This window comes from Mya arenaria, chromosome 11, assembly GCF_026914265.1.
Source record: "Mya arenaria isolate MELC-2E11 chromosome 11, ASM2691426v1".
NCBI classification, from domain to species: domain Eukaryota; kingdom Metazoa; phylum Mollusca; class Bivalvia; order Myida; family Myidae; genus Mya; species Mya arenaria.
In genome coordinates this window covers 39,526,236-39,539,259 of record NC_069132.1, presented here as the reverse complement: position 1 = coordinate 39,539,259, position 13,024 = coordinate 39,526,236, and the positions used below count along the sequence as shown (strand labels likewise).

Genomic DNA, 13,024 nt, shown 5'->3' with positions numbered 1-13,024 from the left:
ATATACACATAAATTACATTAATAGTATTTTTCTAAAGATTCAATGCAAATGTCTGATATATACGAATGTTTTATAGAACGCAATTAGCAAAGCAGTTTATCTTTTTACCCCGTACTCATTATTTCTTCGTTAAGCTTATATTATTTTGACACAAGCAACATTTATCAAGAAACAAGATCCACAGTTAGCTTAGCAAGTTGATCATGGTTACTTAATTAACTGACAGTACAGCTTTTTGCTCTAAATTTAGATGATGCTTAAAATAGAACGGTTACGTTTGTGTATAAACTTACATGCAAATACTTGAAGGATGAAAACTTTTAGGGATGAAACCGAGAACTTATCGGAATCTCAATTGTTTTATTCTAAGCTCATATTTGCGTCCATCCATCGACCTATACACGCAGATAAAATAAAACGGTTTGGCATGAACAAGAAGAGAATTTTTGGAGTTTGGATTAGCACATTTTTGACGTCGACCGAATTTGGTTTGGATTGTTGCATGCTGTTTGGCATCTTTAAAATAGGTACATGTGTTTGCATTATATACGCTCTTGTTATGATTGGTGCCTTAATCAACTGATTGAAAACAGTCTTCGATAAAATGAAATCATATAACATCAGCGCAGAAGGACATTTCAGATCTCACCAAGAAGCCTTGAGAGCCTGTTCATTCACTGACTGCATTCCAATTGTACACCTTAGCTTTCATCAGTAACAATCTGATTAACTCTTTTTTGCTGTTAACAGAGATCGTTCTCATGGTATTTTAAGATTAACTTGCGAAGAAATCATGCATTTTGAAGAAATTTCAATTCTATTCTGATGCAATTATATAATTCTTAATCACAAGAATTCTACCTTTTTTGAATCATCAATGCTAAATTAATAAACCCAAAGCAAATATGTCAAATAAGCAATGTCAAGGTAGTCGGCAAATACAGGGTTTGCAAGGTACAATTTGAGCTGAACTGGTCAAAATTTGCCAAAATTAAAACAAAAAAAATAAATCAAAATGTATAGAAAATTCGTTTGCGAAACTCATTTAAAAAAAAACTTTACTTTAATTTGATTTCATTAAGTTGTGTTTGCCAAAGTCAACAACATTTCTTTGCATTCTCTTTCAGAATAATTACAAAGCCATTATCACTCATTTGTTCAAATTAAACCTTGAAGAAGCTATTGATCACAGTCAAGAAGTAGAAAATCGATTTCTGTCTGAAAGAAGGACTTTTCAAAGAAATAATTACATTTTTCTAACTTTTTAATGTTTTTTTTTGTCCTTCAAATGATGAATTTCCTTTTATCTGTGCAGTTACAGGTGATACTTCGACTTGTTATTGAATTTTAAATCATGGAATTGTGCCTGGTGTGTGAATCTTATATTCCAAGGAATTTCAACTGTTTCTTGAAAATGAAATACAAAAACAATCTCCCATTGTATGCAATTTTAGGATGAGGTTTTATTAATTCTGACCGCTTCCTAGTAAAGAACTTTTGGGAATTCTGAGAAGAAGAAATAATAGTTCCCCTTGGTCTTCACTCTTATATGGTAATTGGAAATAAGAGGCTGATTTAGGACATTTTTTGATAAATTGCGCCACCGTGTCTACGTATACCAAATGGAAATTTACTAGTACATGTATAGAACAAATCAGCGAGGTTCCCATTTTAACAAATGAAAGCAGTTTTTTATCTCAAAATTTGAAGGATATCTTAAAAGATGAGAATTTATATCGTCGGTATGCAAATGAAACAACTCAATACTAGTACAAACACGGAGAGTGCCAGTTTAAGAAACAAGAATTTTAAGAAAATTGATTTAAAAAACAAAACATAATAAATATGTTGACACTACGGAGTATTAGTTTAATCTAAAATTCAAAATTGAGATTTTCTCATTTTGCAGTAGTTCTCCAATCAGTTTATGTTGCTTGAGGTCAGAAGATCTATTAATTGATTTATAAAAAAGAATGTTCATAGTATATTTAAAGCTTCATTTCGATAATAGAAAAGGCAATACAATTGTATCAACATGTACACCTCATCGTTTGTAATTTGTCAAATTTGGATTTAGTGAAAAATGAAAAAAAAACAACATTAATTCAGTTACATTTAATCATGATAAGCTATGTATGTGGAAAAAACGTACTAACTATTGCATATATACTATATGTCAGTTTTGAGCCAAAATTTAAGTCATTACAAGTCAAAAAATGAGCTTAAGTTTCAAAATTTTGAATTCATTTTGAATGTTTGATTTTTTACTTCAATGTTTGGCGTGTAGATATTTTCATAATAACAGAAATTGCTCATGTAAGATGCAGTTTCTCTGACAAAAAGTGTGGCAAATTATAAGGAGTGTTATAACTAAGATACTGACATTTGGAACCCTTCAATGTTGATATATGCTCCAATATTGTCTTTGAAAATTTTGAATAACGTTAGTTACGCGAATAAACAAAAGGATTAAAGGTTAAATTTTCGATCGGAACTTGTACGAGTCCTGGTGGGTGAGCTGTTTTCGTGTCAGTTTTCTCTAATTTTCTTGCTGTACCGTTGTGAGTTCGCTTCCCACATTAATCATTTCTCTACGTGAATTGCATTTTCTTTCTGCGAGTTCGGTATCAAAGAAAAACAAAGTTATAATATAAGTGTCTTCTGATGCATTGCCGTGAGAAAATATTGTTCCAAACACAAAGGCGAATCCCATTGAATTAAATTTGGTTATTGATTGTATGCCAAGTTTTAAACAGCTGTACTATTTCTACATAAAACCTTGAATATTTTCAACATTAACATATAGAAAAAGTGCACCTTGATAAACTTTGCTTTGGTTCAGATTGGTTATCTCATGTTGTCAAAAGGGCATTCGGTAGTTTTTCAACAAAACTAACTTGATATGTGAAATCTGGATATCTTGTTTAAGGACGTGTTTAAACTTATAATTATTTGAAAAACTTATTAATACACTTAGAAAAAACGACAACCGGTAGAAACAACATATCAAAACCACTTAAAAGAATTTAAAAATGAGTTACCTCTCTCATCTCTATTACATTTGAAGACAATTTCGTATTAATAGTCCATATCACTTGTAATGTCGAAAGCAAATAATAAATTTGTCAAGAAAACATATTTTTAATAAATAATTAGCTTATTTTATAAAAGGATTTGATAATTATAAGAACTTCTCACATATTAATATGAATGTCGGTGGGTTTGTGATTGTAATTAGTCGTTACCGTATTTAATGATAATAACCCGAATGTCAATTGTTTCAATAAGTGAGTCGGGTTTAAATGTGCATACTTTCCAAAACTCTAATCAAAAGCAACTTAGGTAAACCCTAAGGGTTGTTGCTTGCCATTCATTTCATCATTAAACATTGCCATACCATAGTTAGATTAAAATAATTATTGTTATAGAATGACAGTGTGTTGCATGTTTGGCTTCCGCTATGAAACACTAATCATTGGAAAATTATGCTACTCTCCTCTTTATTTCTGCGATATCTATTCAAGCTGATTCTCCTGTAGCAAACAGAATTTTGTCCGTAAATAAGTTAGCTTTTGCTGTTAGACTTAAACAAATCTGTGTCTCTATCAGTTTTTGCAGATGGTTTTTCGGAATGATTAAATGGCTACTTTGATAATGGCACATGAACAGTGGCCGAGATTGTAAGATAGGTTCATTCCGACCCGAGCGTAGAGTGTTTTGCGGAAACGAGGTTTACCGGTTTACGAGGATCCCATATTGAGTAAATTAGGACCACAATTTGCCTGACAGAAAGCACAAGCGGACATTTGTTCGTACTTCCTTGTCATGATATACGTTACGGTAAGAATGAGTAACTTCTTCAGTGCCAACATGATTACAAAAGTTGAACCAATTACAATACAGATCGACTTTTGATGGTTTGAATACTTTTCTAATGCACTAGCTTTACGCTGGCGTCTAACACTCCCAATACTGAGGAGGTGTTTCTAATGTAGATTATCAATTAATTCAAATCCTAATAGAATAAAAACGTGAAGCGTAAGCTAGTTTGCGTAAATCATTAAAAATCCTGAAATAGAAGTCATTGGTCTACGAATGTATTATATTTTTAGCACCGAAAAATAGTCATGTTTATCTTTAAATCATACTCCATGCATAGATACACTCTTATGAAATATTGCTACGTACGATCTTAATACTGCACGGTAGTATATCTCGGAATACTGACGACACAATGAGATATTGCAGCACAAAAGGCTCTTTAAGAAGCATAGTGCTAACCTGAGTGCAATGTTTGGCAAGTGGAATAGAAAATGACACAGTGGCTTAGGTCAGGGGAAGAAGATGGTGGATAAACTGAATACTATTTTGTTGTTTAAGAATTATTGTAACGTTTTTTTTTCTTTGGTGGGCTGAAGCATTTGTCGTGAATAAGCTGTATGCATCACTTGGGCGTTTGTTTCGATACATATTTTGACAGATGTAAGTGCTGTATAAGTTCATGCATGTGAATGTTATTCTCACTTGGTATGTAATTTGTACAAAAGGGCCACTTGAATTGAAGAAAATGGTATCTCAACTTTTTTGGCGCTACTTGTTCTCTTGTCCGACTTTTACTAAGCCATTGTATTTATTAATGCGTCGCTGTGGCTCCATATAACAAACGATGTTTCATCTTCAAAAACAAGTTTTATGTTTTAAGGCCTTTTGGTCTGGTATTAAGAAGTAGACGATCCATCTTGCATAGAGCTTCTTTAATTTCAAACAGTCAGTCAAAATATTGTGTACGGTATCTTCTTTAATGCCTAGACTATTAGTTATCTTGGAAATAGTATATCGAGCTGAAATGTTAGCTTGTCAACAAAACATGTTGGTCAATGAAAGCCAGAATAAACACCCGCAATCAACTACATGAAATCATATGCTCTTAAGCCACATGAATTCTACGGAAGGCCATAAGTGACACATTTTATTGAATGCCCCTCCTACTCGGTGATAAAGCGATGATCGTGTAATGTCGAATATAAATCTTTTTCGATTGAGGTTGTCGATTGTTGATTTAATTAATAATCTTGGAATATCGCTTAATTCTTTAATATTAAAACAACAACAACAAATGATAGAACAATAGTTTCAGCTTTTTTAAGGTCAGGTAAATAGCGCCGAAGTTTCGTTTAAACAAATCTTTTAAAAAGCAAAATACAGCATAACAATTTGGGTGTATGTATTGTTAAATTCACTGTTTAATTTTATAACTCCGTTTGTTATGTATTAATCCAATCGAGATATTCTATTTGTATTTTTCAGCGTAATCTTATTCTCTTTAATATAAAGAAAGAAAGATCGATATAAACTCTTTTTTCGATTACATAATCAGAAAATGATAAAAATGGCTTTACCTATGTTTCCGATGTACGACTTTTGAATCGATTTCCATTCCCTAAATATACTGCATTAATAAAACTTTCATTTGACAGCAAACGTTCTTTATGGTGTTTTTCTCTGTGTAGTTGTGTCAAAACCGTACAGTCGGTTGTTTGTAATCATCCCTTTTTTCAAAAGCGAAGTTATGGGCAAATTAGTTGAATTTAAATAAAGCATTTAACTTTGTTTGGGACAATTTTTAAAACACAAAACTCTTTATCTATCAACCTTTTTTAAAAGTCCCGAGGTTTGTTAATGGAAAAAAACTAATCTCAAAAACACCTGCTATGAGTTAAAAGTCAAGAAGTCTTATTGTTATCTTCCAAATAATTAGTACCAGCCGTTATCGCTATTTCGTTCAAAGTTAATGTTGCAGTAGCACTTCAACAATGATGAAAAGAAAGACCAATCATTTTTATCAGAGCGTAAATAATACGTTATTACTACAGAAGATTGCTTTATTCAAGCATCGAGTGCATATTTGCATATACATGATGTGTTGCGTGTTCTTGCAAATTTCTGCTACAAATAAATCATTTTTGTATTTATAGTCTTATTCACACAAAATGACAAGTGCCCAAATTATATTTGCCACGAAAATGCATTAAAACGTTATTTATTTGGTTATCTCATTAACGTAATTGCAGTTTTACTGGAATAACTTCGCACTTGCAACGGACTTTGTAATGTGAGGTTTACCTTGCAAAATAGATGTTAGACAATGTGTTAAAATTTCCGTAAGATGATTATTGAAATACTAATGTTTTGCCTTGCAGCAGTAAAAAAAGTCTTTCTTCTGTGACTTTTGGCTTTGACGTCATATCCCATGTCACAGATTAATATATGGTTGGAAATAAATGGCTCTTATTTGATCTGAGCTATAGCCTTTGATTCCCTGGTGCGTTGAAAGAGGCGAATACTTCGCCAGTAATAATGGCTTTATTTGATATTCAAGCTCTCTCCCTCACCACCACGTTATCAAAGAACAATACTTGAACCAACCTTAATTTTGTCTCTTCCCTGCGTTGAATACCAGGTTATTACCACTCGATCCTGACCCTAACTTGTTCTGAAAGTATACACGTAGAAAGTTTACAAACCTCTACGGTCCAAGCTATAAGAATGTTAAGAGCAGAAAAAAACAACTGTTTCTGTAAAATGAATTAAAGATACCATTATGGTATGCTTGGTCATTCCAAAATTGCTGGCAGTGAAAACTTGACATGAAAAAGCAAACATAGTTTGCTGAATTTTGTTTTGCTTTAGTAACATTACATTCGTGTAAACAGCAAATGCTTGCACAGTATTTTTTTGCAAACTGTCTGTTCACATCATGCACTTTAATAGAATGAATGAAATTCTAGACATGCTTGACAAAGTGTTTTAAATGTAGATATATGCTTTTCTTACTAACGACAAGAACATGTAGGAATTAATGAAATGTATAGCTTTTTATTATATCCTTGACATGGCAAATATTCTAAGGCTCTCTTATGTATACTCATCTGTTGCAAAATAAAGACAAAGACTTAAACTGAACACTTGAGTAATATATATTTACATATGCTAGTAGTATTTGAGGACACTGTATGACTAAGCAAAGTAATCGAAGGTTATAGTGTTTTTTTAAATGACTAAGCTCTCTCAGAATACAAATTCAGGGGGAATTTTAACAAGCATTAATACAAGTGCTATGTGTTTCACACATTGTTTCTTGGGGAATGAGACATGTTTTTGACATACACAACATTAATAATGAAATAATGGTGAAGAAGACACAGGTACTTTTATTAACTGAACATAAATTGTCTTGGGGATTACGCTTTTCGATAATTCTTTAAGGTTAGAAAATAAGACTGTATTTAATCACCGTAGGTTCGAAATCATAGGGACTCAGATAAAAAAAATTGGGCCAGTGATGGTTCGGTGTATAAGAATATAACAGTGTTTCGAATTATTAGTGATATAAAATATTAAGTCGTGAAAAATGAAATGTAGGTTACATGTTACTATAACATGTTGCTCTTTGATTGAATGATCTTTTTTTCTGTACATGTTGAAATATTGTTTAAAAAATTGACAAATAATTTGTAATTATACTTTTTTTTGGTACAGCGTGTTAGATAATTGTGCAATTATGTTAAAACTGACACTACATGTTTCAATTATAAAATACTTTTGGTCAACAATGACTACATTAAAGATAATTTGTGACATTTCAAAATCACTTTTCTGAGTCTGTGTCACAAATTCAGACTGAAGATTCGGGTGTATACAGATCCGGGCTACATCTCGGTTCTTCAATTTGTATACCACTGATATGCATGGATCTGATTTGAATACATTATATGTTCCTCGGAGTATCCAATGCTCATGTCTGTTATTATATACAATTATTTCTGATGAAACCAAAATAACAGAAGTTTTCTTATCATAAAGAATTTGAACTATGAACGAGGCTTGAACCATGATCCTACTTAAATAATTGTTGATGAGCGTCTGGAAGTTTTGATTTGCTAGACTGCATTCGTGAAGATTTCATATACCATCAGACAAGTTTTGTTCATTCTGCTGTTGTTTCCACTTTTCGAAAGAATATCAGCTATTTTCATTCCCATTAATAAAGTTCTGTTCTTTTTATTGGTTTGATTTGTATGTCTTTATTGAATTAGTTTATGTCTGTTATGAAAACATATAATTCACATCTTTTGAAAAACGCTTTTTAACAGAAAATGCCAATGTCAAACATTTACAATGCAAATAAGTATCTGTTTTGGCACATTTCGTTCCATATTTTATTTCGATTCCGTAACGAAAGTATATGCATCCCGCCACTGTAGGATCGTACAAAAATCAATCTATATGTCTGAAGCCTTTTTTATTTGCGTTAACTTTATGATCACTTTGCCGACAGACAAAACCAAATCACTGTCACATTGGTGGACCAGCACCAGCCAATGGCGCATCATTGTATAAAAGCCGATAGAGTTCTTGAGAGTCTAGTATCAGAAGAGAAACTTCTAGGAGCATGTTATAATCTAAAACAGGAATATCTTCAGGCCAGGCTGGTTATATTTGCATTACCTGTGGTATGTTTTTGTACATTAAGTAACTTATAAATTGATATTTGAATGATCTTAATTTGATTATTCGATTGTTAACTGTACTAGTAAATGAAGATACATCTCATAAACATGGTTTTATTCTTCAAGTCAATTGAATATTAAAACGCTTGTATGGGTATTTATTTTTTCAGTCTGCAAATATATGTTGTTGATGAAAATGTAAGAGTACTACAGAATAGTTAAATAATTGCTCTCTTTTATCAAGGGTTGACTTGATTTCAGGAAAACACAATATACGATAAAATCAATCAAATGCTTTGCAAAAGCAGCGTAAACGAGTTAAGAAATCTTGAATCAAGATTATTTGTAGCATTTTGCTTGTATTTATTTATTTTAATTCCACCAAAGAGATATTATTGTAGTTAAATATGACTGTGAAATACTTTTGATTACCAGTGTGTTAGTTGGCCGTGGCAGTTGGCCAACAACCCTACCACTATTAGGATTTGTTGTCAGAGAAATAAATCAATTTTGTCTTGATTTACTTGAACAAAGCTCCTGTTGACATTGTTCTTAGATTGAAGACAGACTTTAAGTACAGCTTTATATTTTTCATTTTCTGACAAAGCCATATCGCATTCCGTGTTTTTACTCTCGATCAAAGCTGATATTGACATGAAATTTTGTTTGAAAACTGACTTGAAGTACCGTTTCATGACATAAAGGATAGAATTATTCATGTCCTATGAATTGAGTCCTATTGAGAACAAATAAAACAGCGCTTAGCGCGTCGGAAATCTCGCAATAAGACAACATAACACAAACAAAACCTATCTTAAAGAAAACATTTCTTTGTGCTCAAATACAGGATAATTTTCTTGCAAAATTGCACTTAACCCATTTCGCAAAATGTTTATCTATTACAATATAATAGGTATGGTTGTTTTACGATTGAATATAAGGTGAGTCCTATTGGGTCTTAATGTACAATTGGGACCCAATAGAAATTTGATTACAACTGAAAAGAATGTTGGTTTTGTAATGACAAGTTGTAGAAACTGGTTAAAGACACCGCGATTGTGTCTATTTCCCTTTGATCCTTGAATCGATTTGATATCATTAAACTAAAAACAAAAAACAACAAAACACAAACAAACACATTTAAGCGATTATAAGATTCACCTTCTTTTCCAATTTTGCATTAAAGCTTATAAGATATGGCAGGATTTAATTATTTACTAGATTTTTTACAGAATTATGGTCTTCTGAAGTTATCTCCTAACAATGGTAAACAAGAAATTAAAATAATTATATATCTGGATGAAAAAAATATATAAGTTCATAATAAAATATGTAGTAAAACATTAAAATGTAATTAAATGGCCGAAAGGTACTAAATGAACCAATGTGCAAAGTTAAATCTGGATATTGTCTTTTCATGCTTTCCTCTTCAGCATTAATCTACGATCATGTCAGAAAGGTATTCATTATTTCCAATCGTTTTTAAGGGATGTATTTATGTTCGTGTTTTAAAAGGGTTTAATGAGTACATTTCTTATTATTGCATTTGCACCAGGCAAACTTTATACCATCTTTTGCAAACATTTTATATACATACAGTACTCTAACTGTACGAAGGAACGCTCGATCATTTGATGATTTCGCTTTTTATGCATCGAATTTTGCAAAATCTGTAAAATGAACAGACCCGTTTGTCATTTTCAAAAAGAGACCATTTCATGGAGATCGTACTAAAACTGAGGAACAGTTTTGTTGGGGTTCATTTTTAGACTGCGTTTAAAAGCTTGAAAGTATGGACTGATTGAGTTTCGTCACAAACAGCATCCCACAAAGAAATAGTAGAAGGAAGAAAATATTTGGACAATTGTCTTCTTAAAGTTTTTGTTAGATAAGATTCTAAATACGCATGGAAACTATTATGACAAGCAAGATTGTTACATCATCTTGTGATTCGTGTAATAACCCATATTCAAGAACAGAACGCATTGCACATAAATAATATAAAATGCAAGTAAAACACACATGAATATCAACAGTCTTTAAGTAACAAACGCACATTTAAGAAAAATGTTAACTAATTTGAATGCATAATTGCACGTAATAGGACAAATTATTAAAACAAAAAAGCAACCAAGCACAAGTTTGGCGATTCCCAATAAAGATATAGGTAATTTTGAACCGTATGCATAAGAAATGTTTTGCTGACAAGCAACGACCAACCTAGTCACTGCGATATCGATAGACAGAACACCATGCAGAGACGTATCGTATAAAAGACGATATAGTTCTAAAGAGACAGACATTGGCGGGGAAGACTAATACTGTGAGAGGATATGTTGGTTATATTTGTTTCACCTGTGGTATGTAAATATATCTCAATTTTATGTTTAATTGCAGTTTAGTTGATCTAATAATTAAAAATAATAATATTGTTTTATTTGTTGCACTCATTATTAACGACATCTTTATGATATTGACTTAGTTTTGTTCGCACATTATACAACGCATTTCTTAACGATACAACAAAATAACAGAGTTGTTTAGTAGTTGCCTATTAAGTTGTAAGAGTGCAATATAGTTGAAATATTGCCAAAGCATGATTATTTGCTTATGTTAAAATAATGTTCGATTAGACGTATCGATACATCATGAAGTAGCGTAATGTCGTAAAAGTTGTAAAGTGTTCAATAACAATGTCCAATAACAGTTATCAGACAGATGTTTGTTATTTAAATTGACTGTGGAGTATTCTTAATTGAAAGTATTAATATAATAAGTTCAAAACAAGGTCGAGCATAAATGCCAATACAATAAGTGTTATTATGTTTTGTTTACAAAACAGTAATACTATTTTGTCTGCGACCACCAGAAGAAATTTGTTATTGCCATTTTTCTTCGTTTAAAATATAACTTTGGGTATCTCTTCATCACGATAAAGGAGGGGAAAGTGCATGATAGGAACGCAACTAAACAATGCCCTGTTAAGAAAACATTAATTAATACTAGAAGAATCAAATTATAAAAAAGAGTCCATAGTGGGGATCTAATCAACAACTGTAAACGTTTAAAGCAACAGTTGATTATTACTTCACATTTGGCATCTTGCATCCATGTACTAAGTATTTGAAGTGAAAATAATGCGTTTCAAAACTCGAAATGAGTTTTGTATTTGCCATGTATTAAACGATTAAGTCTAGAAATTACACAATATTTTCTATCATTTTGAAGTGTTAATGTTTTTGTTATATTTCAAAAAGGGTGGATGAGTTCATTTCTTTTCCTAAGAACATTGGCAGGGTATGTACTGACAGGAATTTTAACTGTCAAGAACGCTCGTTTTATTACGATTGTCTAAAAGATTGAACTGTTGTTTGCAGCAATGTTTGATGTATAATCTTTGTTGTTTGAGTGTTGCTCAGACCTGTTGCTAAATTGTAGGAGTTCATTGTATGATGGCGTTTAATCTTTAAATATGGAAGATGTGTTTTGTTTTTGTCGGATTCTATTCTAACGACCCAGAACAGACCGAAATTATACTGTGATATTGATAAATGGTAAATAGTCAAAAACTGGAAGCAATATGCACACATGAAATCAAATATCAAATCATATAATAAGAAACGGTGTGGATACCTATTTTAAATTCTTATCAAAAAGTGGTATTAAGTGAGTCATCATTTCACGCACAATTCGTTATCGTAAAGGGAATATTCATAGAAACCAAAAGCTATCAGGCACTCATTAAAATATATATATATATATTGCTCATCTTTAGGTTTGGAGACAGTTCTTGTTGTTTTAGGTATTTTCATTTTGCTGGCAAAGACACACTTTGTCAATGCAATATTATAGAACTGTTGCCTAGTGAGCTATTAAATTTGGTCACTGATATATGAGTTTTAAGTCCTATTAACGTAGGCGCGTTCTATAATGCACAGTGAATATTAAATATATATATTTTTTCACCAATGAGACTGTCGTGTGATAGGGAACATATAACGGTTAATAATGCACCAATCAGAACCATACCATCGTATCTAAGCCAAAATCGATCATGAAACTTATTTAATATGAAAGTCTTTTAATTAAAAAGATAAATTGTTTGAAAATGATGATACCAATTTACCCCCCTTCTTACATATTACAAATGAATATTATATTGAATTCAAGGATTACATAATTAAAGAGAAACTATTTTTGAATTTTGTCCTTATAAATGACGACATCTTCGTGCAATTAACTTCTTCCTTGTTTATTATATAACATTTTCGTGCACCCTCAAAATTCAATATTACATGTCTTAATGTGTTAATGCCTTTGTTTTGGTAGCTCTGTTTTGTTACAAATTAAAATTGGACTGCATTTCAAAAGTTAATACATGATTGAAATATTGTCTATGTGATATCATTTGCTTCAAATAAACAAAGTTTGTCGATAAAATCTATAGAAACTAATAAAATTCCAAACAACGTTAACGTTGAATATTTTATATTATGAACATCCGTAATGTATT

General features: G+C 31.5%; 1 protein-coding gene across 9 annotated transcripts in view; it reads left to right on the top strand.

Annotated features, from left to right (window-relative positions):
• Nucleotides 1-13,024, top strand: part of LOC128207121 (G-protein coupled receptor moody-like) — a 199,629-nt gene that overhangs the window by 145,844 nt on the left and 40,761 nt on the right. The window contains exon 1 of one of the 9 annotated variants that reach the window (XM_052909884.1): nt 8,439-8,514. The exons of 7 other annotated variants lie outside the window; for them this stretch is intronic. The gene's annotated coding sequence lies outside the window, so the exon portion shown is untranslated. Of the gene's footprint in view, nt 1-8,438; nt 8,515-10,805; nt 10,872-13,024 lie in introns of those variants that run through there. One more of the 9 variants, XM_052909883.1, reaches the window with a different exon arrangement.